This window comes from Leptosomus discolor, chromosome 5 (assembly GCF_034619465.1).
Source record: "Leptosomus discolor isolate bLepDis1 chromosome 5, bLepDis1.hap2, whole genome shotgun sequence".
Lineage (NCBI taxonomy): Eukaryota > Metazoa > Chordata > Aves > Leptosomiformes > Leptosomidae > Leptosomus > Leptosomus discolor.
In genome coordinates, this window is record NC_141395.1 from 41,903,883 (window position 1) to 41,921,281 (window position 17,399).

The following is a 17,399-nucleotide window of genomic DNA, read 5'->3' on the forward strand; positions in this document are numbered from 1 at the left end:
GATAGTTGTGTCAGTGGAGTCTAAATAAGACATCTATCTCTGTGTACACCCCCTTCCAACTTCTGGGAGAGGGAAGGTTTCAGAATGTGGAGAGTGGCTTGTGGGAACTTGTTGTATCTGCCATTAGATAAATAGATTCAGCCTTTGGAATGGCATAACTACGCTCTCAAGGGTTTTTTTTTTGCCAGTTAAAAACACAAGCACATCATACTTGCTCAAGTACAAATGTTTACAGTGCAAAATACTGCCAATCAAACTCTTGTTCATTAGGAGTTAGTTTGAAGAACCAGTCTTTTTAGGCCCATCAGGTGACTTCTTTATTTCCAGAACTGCAGGCACATGCATTGGATTTCCATGGCTAGCATGTCCTAACAAGTGGCTACCTCCTACTGTACAAGCTTATAGAAAAAGCCACACCAGGAAAATGCTGTTTCTCCTAGAAATTGCAGCACCTTCTGGTTATTCAATGCCAACTGGCTGGAATGGCTGGAGACTAAATATATGTGTGCATATACACACATGCACGTGTATATATACAGATATAAATGTGTCTATCTTTAATATCTAGGGAAATTTCTTCTCCCCCTTCACTCTGCAGTTCTTCAGCTGTTGTTTAGAAGAATGATGTTCTATAGAAACCCTACAATATAGAAATGCCAGATTTCTTTATCTTTTCCTTTCTGACATGAGTGACTCCTTCAGCATGGTCTGGTAGCTGAGGCAGTATTCTGAGCAGCACCAGTCTGGGCTCCATTCCTCCTTTTGCTGCTAAACAGGGAGGGAGCTAGCTTAGCAACCCCTTATTGCTTCCAAGAGCTGCTCAGGCAAAACCAGCTCTGTACGAAGGTCATTTATTTCCCCAAGGGCAATAAACTTATGTGGAATGGATCGTCAAAGGACTAAAAGTCGGATTTTTAAGCAGTCTTGAATTTAGGCCAGGCTAACAGTGCTGTAGAAATGGGATATGCTCAGTCTTTTGTAACTGTGAGGGTGGAGACTTCGTAGCGTTGGTTGTTAGCTAGGCTAAATGTAAGCTCTGGTCTGACTTGGAGGAAGGTTAAGGAAAAAAAACCCCATATTCTTGTGTGTCTCTCCTTTGCTCTTTCTTTTCTTCGTCTTAACATCAAGACTGCATTTTGGGGAGTGCATGCTCTTTCAAAGGCTTGGATGGGACTCTTGGGCTGGGTGACATCAATGTTTAAATGCTGAGCTGGATTTCAGGTACTTGTTAAATTGATGAGCACAAAGCCATGAGCCAGTGAATTTGGCTGACCTTCTGCAAGGCACTGACATCAGGAGATAAGTACCTCTTGTGAAACCATTGAGGTGTTACCCAAGAGCCGTTCCCTTCTCTCACTCCTGCTGACAACAAGGCTGTTTGGGTGGCTCCTTCACAAAACTTCATGGGACTTTTGTGAACAATTACCCATGATGGTTTGCCTCTGAGGAAACTTGCTCTGACTCCTGTCAGGCGTTTGGGCTATGTTATGGTTAAATGCCAGTGGGGCACTGCGGCTGTGCCTCTTTTTGGCTGAACATCAAGAGGCGTGTATCCAAATATCAAGTTTTTTTCCATGTACACAATCTAAATGAAGGGATTAAAACAAGGAGGCAGAAATGACATCTCCGTTAGGGGTTAGGGTTAGATTACTTCATGTAATCTGTGCTGTCCTTGATGCTGCAGAGGAGTTGTGTGACTTCCTTCGGTCTTTAGGAAAGCCAGACCTTGCAGTCTTTCCTTTGCTGCAAAGGTGTCCCTTGCTGAAATAACCAGGTAATCACCTTCAACTGAAACCTCCAGGGCATGGAAAGCTACCAAGTGTCATGCCATCCAGACCAACCATCTACTATTGGGTTGCTGCTGAGTAGGCTGGAAAGCCCCAGAGGCCAAAGATCTCTAAGACGAGTCATTGTCATGAGGCAGAGAGAGAAAAAAGACCAAGTGCATTGGTTTCTTCTTGGATGGTACTGGTACAGATTTTGTGGCACAAGGAAGCCATCTTTCTTGTTTTCCTACAGCACTGCTTTTCTATAAGGTCTTGGAAGCCGAGAAGCCTTAGGAGAAATGTCATAGCCCAATTTCTTGCCCTCAGACTCCTCTGCAACCATTCCCCGTCTTCTGCAAGGGCACATATTGCAGGCTCACTGGGATGCTGGGAATATGGAGGGTAACGCTCAGCTACTCTTCATGCTTTTTCCCTGCCTGTCCTTCTTCTGTTCTGCTGGATATGACATGCATATCTCAGGGCACTGGAAAAACTGACAGTTGCTGAAGCCTGTTTCAGAAGCCAGGCTGTACTTGTGATTTGAGGTTTCTTTGAGTAAAGTGAAGGATGAAAAATCATTCTTTTTAAAAGATAGGATACAGGAAGAAAATTGTGCAGAACAAAATAAAACTGTGCTGAAAGAGATTGACAGGGTGGTTTCATCAGCTGCTTGCTCTCACAATAACCATATACTTTTTTTATCCAAAAAATAAAAAGCTTTTCCAAATGAAAGATATCTTCAGTGCAGCATGCTGGCACCTTGTCTTCTTTTGGTTTAAGTGAAAGGCAGTGGTGACTGCTCCTCTGAAAGTGGCAGTGAACAAGCCAGTTGTGCTGCCTGCAGATTCCCAGGTAAAAAGCATTATGCAAATGTCAGAAGAGTAGCTCAAGACTTGAAAAATTAGCTGTCATTGCTTTCACCTTAATGTGGAATAGTATGCAGGGAGTGGGAAGAGGACAGGACAGACAAAAACTGAGCTCCAAGCCGAAAGTAGGTGTACCTCTGAAAGCAGTTTTCTGATTGAGAGGTCCCTTTATCTCCACATGTGGTGTGGGTTGACCTTGGCTAGCTGCAGACACCCTCCCAGATGCTCTCTCACTGCTACTCCTCAGCAGGATAGATGGAGAAAATAAGATGGAAAAGCTCATAGGTCAAGATAAAGACAGGGAGATCATTTACCAGTTATTGTCATGGATAAAACAGGCTTGCCTTGGGGGAAATTAATTTAGTTTATTGCCAACTAAAATAGATTTAGATAGTGAGAAACAAAGACAAAAATTGAAACAACACCTTTTCCCTACTCCCTTTTTCCCAAGCTCAACTCCACTCTTTCATTCCCAACTCCTCTACCTCCCCTGTCCCATGAGGGACTGGAAACGTTTGCGGTCAGCCCATAAGAGCTGCTCTCTGCTGCTCCTTCCTCCTCACACTTTTCCCCTGCTCCAGCGTTGGTCCTTCAAGCTACTGTCCTTCAGGATAAACTTGCCTCTATGGACTCTCCATGGGCTTCAGTTACTTCTGAAAATATGCAACTGCTCTTGCACGAGGTCCTCCATGGGTTGCAGCGTGGACATCTGCTCCACCGTGGTCCTCTCTGCAGTCTGCAGTGATATACCTTCTTCCCTGAGGTGTCTCCGTGGGCTATCCCTCTTTCCCCTCCTTATTCTCTGGCCCTGGTGTTCACATGGTTTTTTTCCTCACTTTTCACTGCTCTCTGACATTTTTTGCTCATTCTTAAATATGTTACCCCAGAGGCACCAGCAGCTTTGCCAGCAGGCTCAGCTGTGTCTAGTGGTGGGCAAAGTGCCTCGCCACTTATACCCAACACACCGTATCTGCAATGATTGTTTCAATGCAAGGTGCCCAGTTGCACCTGCATCAGTGGTGGCCTGTCAGCCTTACTGAAATGTTTTTGCACATCGGCCTCTGTTGCTTCATTGATCGAGGCAATGTGCTTTTTCAGTTGCACTCTCTGCACCCAGCGTCCCCTTGGTACTGGGCAGAGGCAATAGAGCAGCTACAATAGCGGAGAACATGGTCTGAGACACCAGAAGTCAGGACTGTGGGCAAATGAATTTGTCCTTAGGGCTTTGCTTTCTAAGTCCAATGCAGGAAACAAGGTTGACCTTCTCTTGTGAAATATTTGGGGCTCAATTGGTCACTGTCCTAATTGAAGGGGTGGTGAGGTTGCCAAGTTATCTAAAATTCCTATTTCCCTGTTCGTTCCAGCCTTGCAATGTAGTGTTCAATAAATGCTTTACAACACTGAGAATTAAAGACAGTTTAATAGGTTGTCACTTCGAGTTTATGTTATTTTAGCATTACATAACTGCATTCATGATTTTGGCACTTAACCCGAAGCCACCACAGAAGTTCTAGCTTCTTGACTCACCCAGCAACAGAAAGCAAGGTTGGGGGTAGATTGCAAGGGTTGACTTTCCTGTGGGGTGGGCAGGAATGTTCTCCCTGCTGGTAAAAATAGGCTGCTTCTAGTTCAGCCAGGCTAGCATATCTGAAGCAAACTCAAGTCTGTGGTCCTCCCACTTTTCTTCTTTCCTGGCAGCTACTCCAGCAGTAACAGCTGCATGTGGGCCTTAGCTGTAAGAGCTGCTGCTTCAGTCCAGGCAGCTGAGATCTTGTTCCAGAACAGAAAAATCTGAGCCCAATTCATCATCTGTTTTAAATGCCCCCACGTCACATCATATTGAGTTGAGCTGGATGGCTCATTGAACAACACCTCCAAGTCTCTGGAACTTGTCAGTACTTCAGTGGGGTATTTGGAGTAAAGAACCTTTTTTACCCTCCTCCTTGTTTTGTTTTCCCTGATGAGCCATCAGTCACATTTTCTCAGGAAAATGTGTTTTAAGAACACAGTCTGCAATATGTTGGATGCAGACCTAGCTTTTTGTTTGGAAGGGGTTTTTTGAATATGCCAGTCAGAACTGGCTGAGGTTCCTTTTCCAAAAGTTTTGTAAACATGTAGAGTAACCACAGTGCCCTGATTTAAGATCAGAAAACACAGGGCAAAACACAGGTGTATGCAATACAAGATGCACACCCCAAGCACCTCATACTGCACAAAGGCTTCAAAAGCATATTAGATAGCGGAAAGCCAATTTGCAATTACTTCTTGATGGTATCTGGATAAGACAGTAGAGTGCTCAGTTTGACAGTAGTAGTGCTGAAATAATGGGGAGTAGAATACCAGGAAAACAGTGGAGGCAAAATGAACTGGGAGTTTTCTTAGCTGGACTCCAAAAGAGACTGAACTCAAGTGATGCAGGTCTGTCTCACAGAGCTCGAGATGCTTTCTGCCTGCCAGAAGATGTTGAATAAGGACCTTTGTTATGAAATGGATGTTAAGCTCCTGTTTATGCAGGTTTTCTCATCTGTAATTATCCTGAGATCACCTTTGTAAGCTAGTTTCTAAATCTTAGAGAACTTCTTCCCCAAACCCCTGACTACTTGGCCATGAGCTTTAGAAGTTTTTAGCGTTCTGTTTCTCCTTGTCCCTGTTATCTCTTATATGCTACATTGCTATTGATATATCTAGCCTTATCTAGATTGTTCTAAAATCCACAATAAACATTTTTATTTGGTCTATCGATGTGAATATACTTTTCTTACTGTAAGGCAGATTCCTTAAACTCTTCTAGTTCCTAGCTTATTTCTAGGTAACAGCAGGCATCCAGTCAGAAAAACACCACCAATAGAGCCCATTTGCAATCTTCTTTTCTGACAATTTTCCCACCTTTGGAAAATTATTCTGAGAGCTCTTTTAAAACCAGTCCTTCTATTTTTGAAGACATTTGTTTAATCTTGACCTCAAAATATCTGGCTGAGCCAATATCAGACTCGATACTCTTCAAGTTGTTGGGTTTTTTTGCCATGTGGAAACTTGACACTTCCACTTTGCACCAGCTGTGATGAAGGAGATTTTTTAGGATTTCTGTAGGAAAATGCTCTCTGCTAATGTGTTAGGAGGATGGTAACAGCTGCTGCGAATTGGCAGTGCCCCTGGAGGCTCCTGGAGTTGAGATAGTAAGGGCAGAATGAGTCAAGAAAAGGTGAAGCCAGCAGTTGGAGGAATGTGGAGAATGAAAACAAGTGAAGAATGTCCTTTAGTCATGCCGAGTGTAAATGTGAGCACTCCCTATTGCTGGCATCCAACTAAAAAGCGGAAATGAATGATCTAATGAGATGCTGAAATTAATGCAGCGTGCAAGAATGTCACTGATGCAGAGCCGCTTGCTGAGCAGGGGTGAGAAGCAGGTGAAAGTTGAAGTGATGTGATAGTTTCAGAAACAGCTACCACCTTATATTTTGAGCACACTTGAAAAGCCTTTGCTGAATTAGAGAGGCTTGAAGTGTGTATCCTATCATGCACGTGCATGTTTGCCGCTGTTTGTATTCTCTGGTTTTAAATTATTCAGGCCGAATAGGATAGCAGCTTGTTAAACAAGAAGCCTGTTAGAAAGCGAGACCTATGTTTGGAGGGAGGCAGAGGGAGGGGACTGGTGGAGCTGGGTTGTCTCCTTAAAATGGCTTTGTTTCCAACCTTGACACAAGGACATGGGATGGAAATGTGAAGGTCTAGGGTGCTCCTCTGGAGCAATCAAGGCCCTTTCTGCAGCAGGAACAATGGCTGCTGCCATTTTGCTTCTCCTGCCTGTCCAGAAATTGTTCCTGTTTCGTTACCCTGAGAATGACTTAAGCAGACAGTAAAATTTGACCTATGGCTCAGCAACTTGAGAAGTACATGAGCCTGAATGTATATTTTTAACTTTCTCTGCATTCATCAGAGTTAAAAGCTGAGCGTTCTCTGCATGAAAGCGGAAATTCTGTTGATTGCTTGATTCAGAAGTGGAAAGAACCTCTCTTCCCCTCATCCTTCTTTAACCATCAGTGACAGACTGTAATTGTAACAGCATGAACAGTGGCATTTACCACTGCATTGCCAACCAGGGCTGCTAGGAGTCACTTTCTCCAAAACTTAGTTCTTGCCAGGCTGTGACATGCAACAGGGTTTGCCGTGCTCACAGGAAAAGCTGGGCTATACGTAGGGTGTCTCTACAGGTGTCTCTACCCTGCAGCAGGAGTGGCCGACCTTGGCTGCATGTGGGTGTGAGATGTGGCTTTGGAGATGCTGAGGAAGCCTTGTGTTTGGAAAACTGCTGCTTGCCATCTCGGTGAGAGTCAGTGGCAGATGGCAGCAAGCAGCAGTTGCTGATCTCCAGCTGCACAGTATCAGCTTCTCTTATTTCTAGCCTTTTCATACCAAATGTGTGCAGCAGTGGATGGTCTTGGGTCTGACCTAGTACAGCTCCCAGAAGTTTCTCACAGTAGTTAATTTTCTCCAAATTCTTCACAGCATTAACAGTCTGTTTAAATAGTGGTCATGTCTAAAGCTTTTGGGGGTGGACGATAGAGGCTGTTGTAAATGGCATGACTTTGGTAAATAGCTGAGACAGAGTTGGGCTCAATGCAAAAATACCACTAGAGCTATCAAGCATACAGGCTGGCTGTCTTCCGCAACCTTCAGGATTTTTCTGCCCCAAGATCAATTTTTATCTTGTAGTACGAATCAGTTGTGTCCTTAAAAAAGCAAGCAAACCCATAAAATCTGAGTCATCACCCTGCCTTCAGTCATATCCTGGTAAGACCAATACAAGTGGTTGTCGAATGGGGCAAAACATCACTCGCATCTACCAGTCCCTCTATAAGCTTCAGTTGTGTTGAGAAGCAGGGGAAACAGCCCACAGCCAGGGCTCCCTATCCTCCTGGCAGGAGCTTTTCTGTAAATCGCTGAGATCATACAGAGAGTTACCATGCATATGTAAGTTCCTGGTAATTCTGGTTTCTCTTTTTAATTAGCTTGGTTTCCAGTAGTGTTTTTACCACCTGGTTATGTACCAGTTAAAATTTACCTCCTCAAAACGAAACTTGTTTTCCTGTATATAATCCAAGAAATGCTAGGACTTTTGAATGCAAGTCAGTGGTGCTGTGGTGGTGGTACGGATGCTGATTCCCATGGACAAACCCAACAGCACCCTGTGCTGACATTCCTGACTCATGTCTGACTGTGAAGAATTAATCAAGCCAAGCTCTAACAAGCTATAATACCTATCACTACTCTTATCTGGAAATGGTGTTGAGGAGTGACTGTCAAATATCCTGTTGCACTTACAGTTCAAATTCCACTTCAGCTTTTTGAAAGCAAACTACTTTGAGTCACGTGTAAACTTTTTATTTTGGGTTATGTGACTGAATGCTGTTTTTCCAGTAAGTCACAGAAAAGTGGAAAAAAAGCTACCTTAAAGTTTTATGCTTCAAACTTGACTAGTAGTTCCGAAATCAGGGTCAGCTTTGCTGCCTGACACTTTTCTGACAAGGTGATAAAATGTGCTTGGACAGGGATTTCAAAACCTTTCTTTGCAGCAGTAATTGTAGGAACTTGAATTCTGCAGGACCTGAATGCTGAGCAGTGTGCAAGAAGTCTTGAAAGATCATCATATGTTAGGGCTCCTTCTGCATGAAATGTGGTAAAACCTGCCTGAGACATCAGCAGTTTTTCCAAGGGGAACTTGGTAAGGAAACAGGGTGCTGTATGCCCTTGTCTCCTTGTGTGGGCTGTAATAAATGCCAGTGGGAATTGCATGCTTAAGGTACAGATCTCCAAAGAGCCCTGAACAAAGCCAACTCCTGATCCACAATCCTTCTTTCCTATCTAGGAAAAGCACTCGCTGAGTAGAAATCTCACGCCTAACTCCAGTCTTTTCCACAATTTTCAGCAAGATTTTTGGACATCCTTATTCTTTCCTTCATTTCATTCAGTATTGAGACCTTTGCCTCCTACAGTTGTCTTCTAGTGTGGTTTCTTGCAAATGGTGGGAAGACGTTTTGTGTATCCTGTGGGTGTTTTGGCAGACCAGTAACCAGGGTTTTGATACGGTTTGCAGCATGTTTCTGAGAGACACTGCTAAGGAAAGCACAAAACTCAGCATCCTTGGCACTCTTTGTGTCCTTTCAAATTAATTTAGCACCAAAATCACACTGTCTTCTGAGGACCTAGGTGGGATGAGACTAGCCTGGCCATGTACCTATGTACCTGGAGAATGACCCCTCTGTAATGCATGTAGCTAGAGATGCTGTTCCACTTGCCAAATTATTGTTTAATGCTCTGACCTGCTACTCGGGTTGGAGCTTTATATTAAGTACGCTGGTTATGAATTAACAGCAATAACCAATTGCACTGTAAGATAATTATTTTGCCCAATAACAAAATACTTTCCAGGAACTCCCAACTTTTATGTCAGCACTAGCTTGCCTTTGGCTTTCCTGCTGCTTTCTTTCAAACGTGAAAACTCTCAGTGGCTTTGCAGAGGCTTTTCCATATGAATGTTTGTTGTCACACTTCTGTGATGATTGCTTCTCTGAGCTAATACAACTGAGAGTGTTCCCCGAAGGTCTTACCAAGACCTGTTCATGCAGCTTAGATCCTGTAGCTGTTGGGTATGTCAAATATGCATAAGCTATTGCCATACTTCTGGGTTATTTCTTTCCTACTCAACTGTCTGGTTTGTGGTGGATTTTTTTTCTTTGTTCTTTTTTTTATTTATTTGGGGGTTTGTGAATTCTCACAGGAAAAGTGCAAGTGGAGAGCATAGCTGAATCTTAATTCTTCCCATCACTGGCTTGATATATGGGCTTGAAGAAGTCATCTAACCTGGTTGGGCTTGAAGCTGTGACAACAAATACAGTGCCGTGTCAATAAATTGGAAAGTGCTTATTGAAAGCACTGTAATTAGAATTTGTGACATTTGTCAGAATCTTTCCTGTATTTTAACAGCAATGACAATGGGATGTACAGTACCTTATAGGAATGACTGCGAGAAATCCTAGATTGAAAACAAGAGGCACAACCTTTGTAATCTTACCAGAACAGCAGTAGGGAGCATTGCTGAGAGCTGTCTGTGAGGGAGGATCCAACGCATGTCAGATCCTTGCTTCAAGTTGACAGCTCAGCTCTAGCTGTGCCTGCCTTTCTCTGCTGCTTTCTTCAGTGTTCCAACTGGTGGTAACTCTGCTGAGGTTTCCTCTGGTGTAGAGAAGATGCCAAATGGACATTTTTAGCTTATTTATTAAAATCCTAGGAAGAGGATTTATAATTTTTTTTTTTTTTTTTTTTTTTTAATGCACCTTGCCCATATCTTCCAGTGATACAGCTTAACACTGTAGAAAATGACATGCAAACTCGGAGCTTCGTGCAAGCTTTTGAACTGCTAGGGACATCTGTTGTTAGTGCCATGGGCAGGCTCTGGAACTGGCAGCACTGCTGACAGCAGACAGGAGAAGATCTGTCCGGACAGCATTAATCACAGCCTTTGGCAGGCTGGGTGTTTGAAGTCAAGCACAGATGGCTGCCCATTCTACAGTCACTTCCTTCAAGTACAAGCTTGCCATTATTTGTAGCTTGGTGGTATTTTGTGAAACTATCTCATTTTAGCACATTTTATGTCTTATGCTCTCACAAGGTAAGGATTGCCATAGTTTTATATGGTGACACTGAACTGGCAGCTCAAATTTCATTCCTCGCTGCACTTCTCTCCCATGTTGAGACAGGATGCCTGTCCTTGTGGCTGGCATTTCATGCCATTTGAATGTCTTTTATTTGAAGGGGCTCTGCTTAAGAAGAGAAAGAAATCTCTTCCAGCTTGAGTAATACTTCTGTATCTCCTTTAATCCCAATCAAAATATTACTGGGAACTTGATTAGGAAATGTAATGCAGATCATCGATGAAAATATTCTTTAATTGCTTTGCATCTGCAAATGATCCTAGAAATATCATTGTTCATTGACAACTGATTAACAGAAGCTCTTTACATAGTCAATAACATACGTGACTGAGGCCTCTCTAATAATCAGCTCTGTTAATGCTTTCATCAGGGTAACAAAGGAAACAAGAAAAATCTCCCAGCACATTTCCAGTGTCTCTGTCTAACAGAAATGTAACTGTGAAGGTCATAATCTCAGTTGCCTAATCCGAATGGTGCTGTCACATCAGCTAGGCACTTAGAGCTTTCCTGGTGTTAAAACCCTAAGTAGACAATGAAGATCTCCGGCAGCTCCTCCAGGACTTCCACATCGTTGTTACCCAGGTTAATTTTAATTCACTAGTGCCTGCTGGGACAACACTTAATATCCTTTATTACTTTCGAGATGGAAGCAGTTTGGTTTAGCCCAACAGCTGCTCTTTGAATACAGATGAATCCTTTATTGCTCCCTTTGTGATAAGCGATTTGTACTGGGTGCAGGTGTGCTAGTGCCCAGGAGCTGGTGGAGGGGACTGCAGGGGGGCCTCTGTGAAGGTCCCAGCTGTCTCCAATGGACCCACTGCAGGGCACAGCTGAGCCCATCAGCCACAGGTGGGGCACCTCTGGGTATTTAAGCAAGGGCAAACACACCAGCAAGCAGTAAGGAGTGGAAAGAAAAGGTGATGAGCAATTCTGTGAAAAGCCAGTATTAGCAGCCTGTGTGTAAGGAACCAGCTATCAGTGAAATAGCTTTAGTGCAGAAATTTTAGGTGCTGGTTGAACTGGCTGCTAACTTGTTCCAATAAAATTTCTCAAAGAGTATGAGTGTTTCTAAGTGCTGTACTTGTGTGTTCACAAGTACCTACTGTAAAGATGCTGTTCTGTTGAGGATGATCCTCTTCATCGCTGTTGAAATGCTGATCTTCTTGTGTAAAGTTAAGTATCTGAGTGTATATATATGCCTCTTTGTGTGCATGCTGAATGCAATTACGTAGAGTGAGTTTTCTTGCTGATTAATGTCTGTGTCTATAAATATTTCTAATGTTAAATGCTGCCTGTGCCCTGCACGGTTGTTGGTTGGTGTTTTCTGTTAGTTCAGCACTTAAACAGGACTCTTAAGAGTGAGCGTAACACTATGTTGGTGTGGTGGCTAACTCACTGTCCAGGGGAATATAGGGTGGTATTGCATATAGTGCTTGTATCAAAGTCCAGTTGGGGCAGAATAGCAGAAAACGTCTCTCTTCCTTCGAATCCAGGAAGGCTCAGTGACAAGTTTCTTGGTGGAGTGCTCTGTTTGAGTGGGGCTGCAGCTCTCTGCAGTGTCTGTGTGAGGTACATCTGTGCAGCAGTAACTGTGCAACCAGGAAAGCTCATTCCAGTGCTCCGTGTTCATATTTTGCCAAATTATGTCCTTCAGTACTTCTTGTTGCAATGATTACTCTGATAAGATGCTTAAAGAACCTCAAGGATTTTTCCAGCGTCGCAATGATTCTGGAATAAATATGGGATATCTACTGGAAAAGGAAGGATGTGGGCAATTTTGTAGCATGGTATTTTTTCATTCAAAAGCATCACTTTTGCAGGCAGTTGCACTGTGCTAGCAGAACAAATTTCAGTGAGCAGTTGATAAAACTCGTAATTAATGAGCTTTGGCTGCCACAACGCTGATTCTGTTCAAAATAAGCTCACATTCCACACTTGCTTTTCTAAATACTAAGGAGTCTGCCATTAGTAGAATCAAATGTCATTTAGATATATATAGCCAAGGGGGAAAGTACATTCTTCAGCTGTTTAGTACTTATCCCTGAAAACAGTCAGGGATAGGTACATCTTGATTTTGGCCTTCTGGGCATAAAGTAGCAAGAAGAAAAACTTTCTCCTCTATTCGATCTAAAATGCTGTCTGTAGGGCAAGACAAACATATCGGGTGAATCCCTAAAGCATTAAATGGATGGAGATGCCTACATGAGCTGGCTGTTGTCTTTGATATCAGTGTCTCCTTCCCATTGCTTTCCTCTCTCCTGGAGGAAATATCTACAGACCTTTGCTGTGGCTTGCCTGGAGACATCTCTTTCCCAGCCAGAGAGCAGTGTAAGTGGTGGGCTAGGAGGATTAGAAAGGCTTTGAGCTCCCCATGGAAAGCGGGAGGGTAGTTTTGAAGAACCTTTGCCATATGAGCCTTGGTGGAGAATTTCCTCTTCAGGTCAATAGCCTGATATTTCTGTGGGTAAGTCAAGCAGTACAGGAGACAGCATAGAGAAGGAGATACTACTTTCTATGCTGGAGTCAGCAGCAGAGAACATCACCCCTCCTCTTTTGGCTGTGTCTTGCAATGAGTGCCTTGGTAACTGAAGCTGATAATTGCAGAACAAAATCTTCCCTGGCCTAATGGGGCTTTCTTTGGCATGTCTTGCTCAGGAACGTCTCCTGCTTGAGGTTGACCAAATAATCGGGCTGTAATACAGGAAAACTGACAAGCTTCAAACAGTGGTAGCAATGAGTCCAGTCTTGTTTTGTGATTGCCAACAGTTGAAGAAGTGTCCAAAGGTGGTGGTTGTGTTGCTTTTAAGCAGTACTAGCTGGTCATGCAAAGCACCTGGGAGGTATTATAGATATTTGTATAGATGTTCATGTACCTTGCCTGTTGTTACGATGCTGTGTTGCCTTCTCCCCAAAGCAACCTTATTTTGTCCCCACAAATGAACATAAGAAAAATGTTGGGCTGGGAAGAAGGGATCTTTGAAATGAATCTGTGAATGCTCTGGTGTTCAAGCCTTCTTACAGGCAGCTTGACATGCTGAAATGACACTCTAAGCCAGCAGACACTTGCCAGAATCTTTGTTAAACTCCTTGTACTGTGTTTTCTGAGGAGAGTCCCACACAGCATCTTGCAAAAGGCAAACTCAAACACTTGTGCAAAGCTCACAGGTCCACAGAGAGCTATGTGTTACTGCTTTGCCATGTAAGAGTTTGGGTTTCTCTTGTTTGGCTTGCACTTCATAGAGCAAATAAAATAATGTCTGGGCTTTGAAATGACAACAAGCAAGGCTTGGGCTGTATGTTGGCAGAGCAGATAGGACCATGTGAGACTGCACTGAGATCAGGCAGGTATGTGCAGTCTTGTAGGGTGAGACTAGTGGTAACTGAACCTGAGCTGCTAAGGTGATTAACAAAAAATAAATTTTTATAGGACCCTTTCCCTTCTGTCTTCCACTTGAAGATTAGCGATGAGCCCTGTCTACAGCTGCTTACCCTTCACTAGTCAAGACATATCTGCAAGGTGAGGTCTCCTGCCCTGTTTCTGAGTACAGGAGCAGTTGTCACTCTGGCCAGTGGGAGAAGGGAAGGCTGCATTCACAAAGCGGGTGCTGGGACACTGGGGGAAGAAGGAAGAGATGCTGGTGAGTCTAGCAACTGTTGGGGTTTTTTTGGTTGGGTTTTTTTTTTTTTTGGTTGGTTGTTTCTGCTTCTGCTAGCGCAGGTGGCCCAGCTCACTGAAATGGCTGGGCTAGCAAGAAAAACCTTGAGCTTCATCAAACTTAAGGCTGCCAGAAGAACTGATTTGTTGAGGGAGACCTCCTTGCAGGCAGCACTTTGGTAGAGGGTTGTTTCCTTGCTGGAAGATTCAGTGATCTGAGTAAGTGACTGTGTTTGGAGGATGAGCAGGGGAGCCAGTAATTTGCTGCAGGGAACTGTTTGAGTCTGTAACACAGGGCTGTCCAGGCTTTGGCTCTCTTGATTGTTCCGGCTGGCATCAATGGATTAATTCCTTGCGGAAATCTGCAGAACATTATAAATTGGCCCTGGCTGCTCAGGTAACCAGAAGAATGTTCCTGAAACAATGGAAGCTGAGAAAAAGTGAGCTGGGAAAGTTTAATTGTTGAAAATGAGGGAGACCTCAGCAGCCAGCTTAAGCAGGGTTAAGAAACACAGTGTGATTCAATGCTTATATCTGTCAAGCCAGAGCAGGGTTTTTAATGTTCAAATGAGCCTTCAGATTAGCTCTGTCCTGGCAGAGATGCTATAATTTGTTATTTTTCATCTAATTGAGTGAGATGGTCACCTTAAGTGTGGTGAGAACATATCACCCTATTGCAGAGGGCAGAGCATTTTCCCTGCTTTCAGATTTCTGAGACTGTTTCTCATAGGAAATTAATATATGTCTAAGGAGGCTCAATTTTTTTCTAATAACAACTACGTCACTTCTTCCCTACTGTATGTACTGCAAATGTGTATTTTTGGCCTGCTGCCAGTCCTGTTGATAACAGAAGCTGGCTATGCAACTTTGTGTAGCTGCCTTAGGAGCCAAACAAATTCAGGTTCTGGGACATGTCCTGTGTGGGTGTGCATGCCAGCTGATATCATCAAGACGTACGTGGTCGTTTAAATGCTGTAACTTCCATTTACCAGTGAGCCAAGGTGGGGTCAGGCCAGGACAGAGACCCCAGGAGCTGCCTTCTCATGGGTGAGAAGCATCTGAGGTGGCATAGGAAAGGGGCTATGGACTAGAAGCTGCCTGTTGAAAATAAAAAAAATCCCAGCTCTGGATGGGAGCAGAAGCAGAAAAGTAATGCTGATTTGAGTTTTGGTGAGCTTTTGGAGGTTGTTTTTTTAAGATTTTGACGTCATGTTTGGGACAAGCAAAGCCAATGTCTGAAACTCAATCTGAAACTCAAGTAGTAACACCTCTATTCACCTCCTGTTATTTTTTTTTTTAAATCCCTGTTCACCTGCTTTTTTAGCTTTAAGAGCTTTAAACAATCTTTCAGGTGGAGTGGAGCGTGCAGTGTGGGTATAAGCACCTGGTGCCTCCCACAGATTTTCACGTGTTGGCAAAGGATTTAATATTCCTTTAGTATCCCAGTCCCTTTATAATCTAATACAGTTTGCAGGGCATGAAAGAAAACCCAGCTTCATAGCAGGATTCAAAGGGAAAATAATGAATCATGATCTGTTTCAAATAATTAAAATATGCAGATATTTATGATCTGTCAAGGGACATGAGAGAGTAATATGACACTCTGTCCGATTTGTTTTAGAGCTAGAGTTTGAGCACTGTAGTATAAAATTTTAACCTGTGAATTAATCACAATGAAGTTAACTGTATCTAGGTCAAATCCACACGTGAACTTCCACAAAACTTTTGCTTCATTCAGCTTTTTCACAATTATCTTTACTTTCTGATGCCTCAAAGGAGGAAAAACCCCTTTGAATTAAATAGGGGAAAAAAAAAGGGGGGGGGGGGCCCTGCTTTTTTCCAGTTTCTCTTTAACTTCTCCTCCCTGCCTTATTTTTTAAAGTAGGAAGCTTTTTCCTTTAAAAAGGAAAAAAAAGGGGTTTATGTATGTTTTTTGCTGAAGGTTGCTCAAACTCATCCAGTCTTACCGTGGCTGTAACGGAGCCATAAAATTTCATTCCTGCTTTTCCACAGAAACCAATTCAAGCGTCCAAAGCTTAGTCTTGTGGTTGAAGATCTCTCTCTAGAATTGCTCCGTGCCTCTTTTCTATCCCTGCGCGGCTGCTCAGTTCAGTTCACATTTACTGAAGTATTTCTTTTGGGAACGAAAACTGTGAAGAATTAGAGGTTCTGCTTTTGGGTTAGCTCTAAATTTTGGCTTCACGTTCATGAGCATCCCACTTTACAGGTTACCATGAGGTTGGACGTATTCTTTCTCACTTTGATTTTTAGAGACTGAAGAAGAGGGAGCTCTGATTCCATCTAATATTCTGTTTCTAGCTGAAGATCTGAAGGATTGTTGTGTTATTTGGTGTGTGTGGGTTTTTTTTGTTTTTTTTTTTTTTTCCTGCGGTAGACACTGCTAAAGCATCATCTTTTGCTGATGCTTCCCTGGTGAGGTCTAGCCTCAGGGCTCTGTTCAAGAGACTGAAGTACTGGGCTGCAATTAGTCTTACGTTTTCTCCAGGGAGATTTTTGAACTGGCTTCCTGAGTCAGCAAATGGAGCTACTCTTTGTGTGGAAAAAAAAGTAGTTGGTTTTTGTTTTAAGTATTTGCACTTGTTTCTCCTCTGAACTCCTTTCCTTTCTCTCTGACATCTGCAGTAGGTTTCTAGTCAGCCCTTGATGACTGCGGGCATGTTGAAAAAGTGGAGTTGTACCTGCATGGGTTGCTGCAATGCTTGTATTTCTACATGACCGTGGATGTGCTGGTTGTGCATCTGCAGGGCTGTGCTGGAGATGCAGCCCTGCAAACCTGTTTGCAGCTACAGAAGTCTCCAGCCTGTCCCTGTTAGCCTAGGAGATCTTTGTGAATACGCCTTGTCATTTTTGTGTAACTTGTTCTGGGTGTAGGAACAGAGAGGGTTTAACTTGTGTCTATAACAGTAGATCTATAAACAGAGAATGTCAAAACTTATATGGATATCATATGCCCAGCATTGCCTGTTTTGGCATATACTCCTGCAGTAAAGTCAGTCCTACTTGGTCTCCAGTGGAGTCAGAGGGCAGCAGCAGATGCCTCCATCGTGCTGGAACAAACTTCTCGCTAGGAATGCTATGTAGGCAGGCTTTTATTTATTTCTTTTGGGGATGGTGGTAATGCATTGTAATCCTTGCCTTCCCTTCGCCAACTCTGATGCAGGCACAGCAATTCACCAAGCCTGTCTGCACTGGGGAACAGTGGGATAACCTATAAGGACAAGCTAAATGGTACGAAGAAATAGCATTCGACTTATATACTAGTGATTGCTTTTCATTAATAGCCCTTCAAAGAACTTTAAAGGTAAAGTGGCCATAAAAATAAGAAACAAAACATTCAGTTTTAGCTCCTCTTTTGCCCTTTTATGTTGAAGCTCTTAAC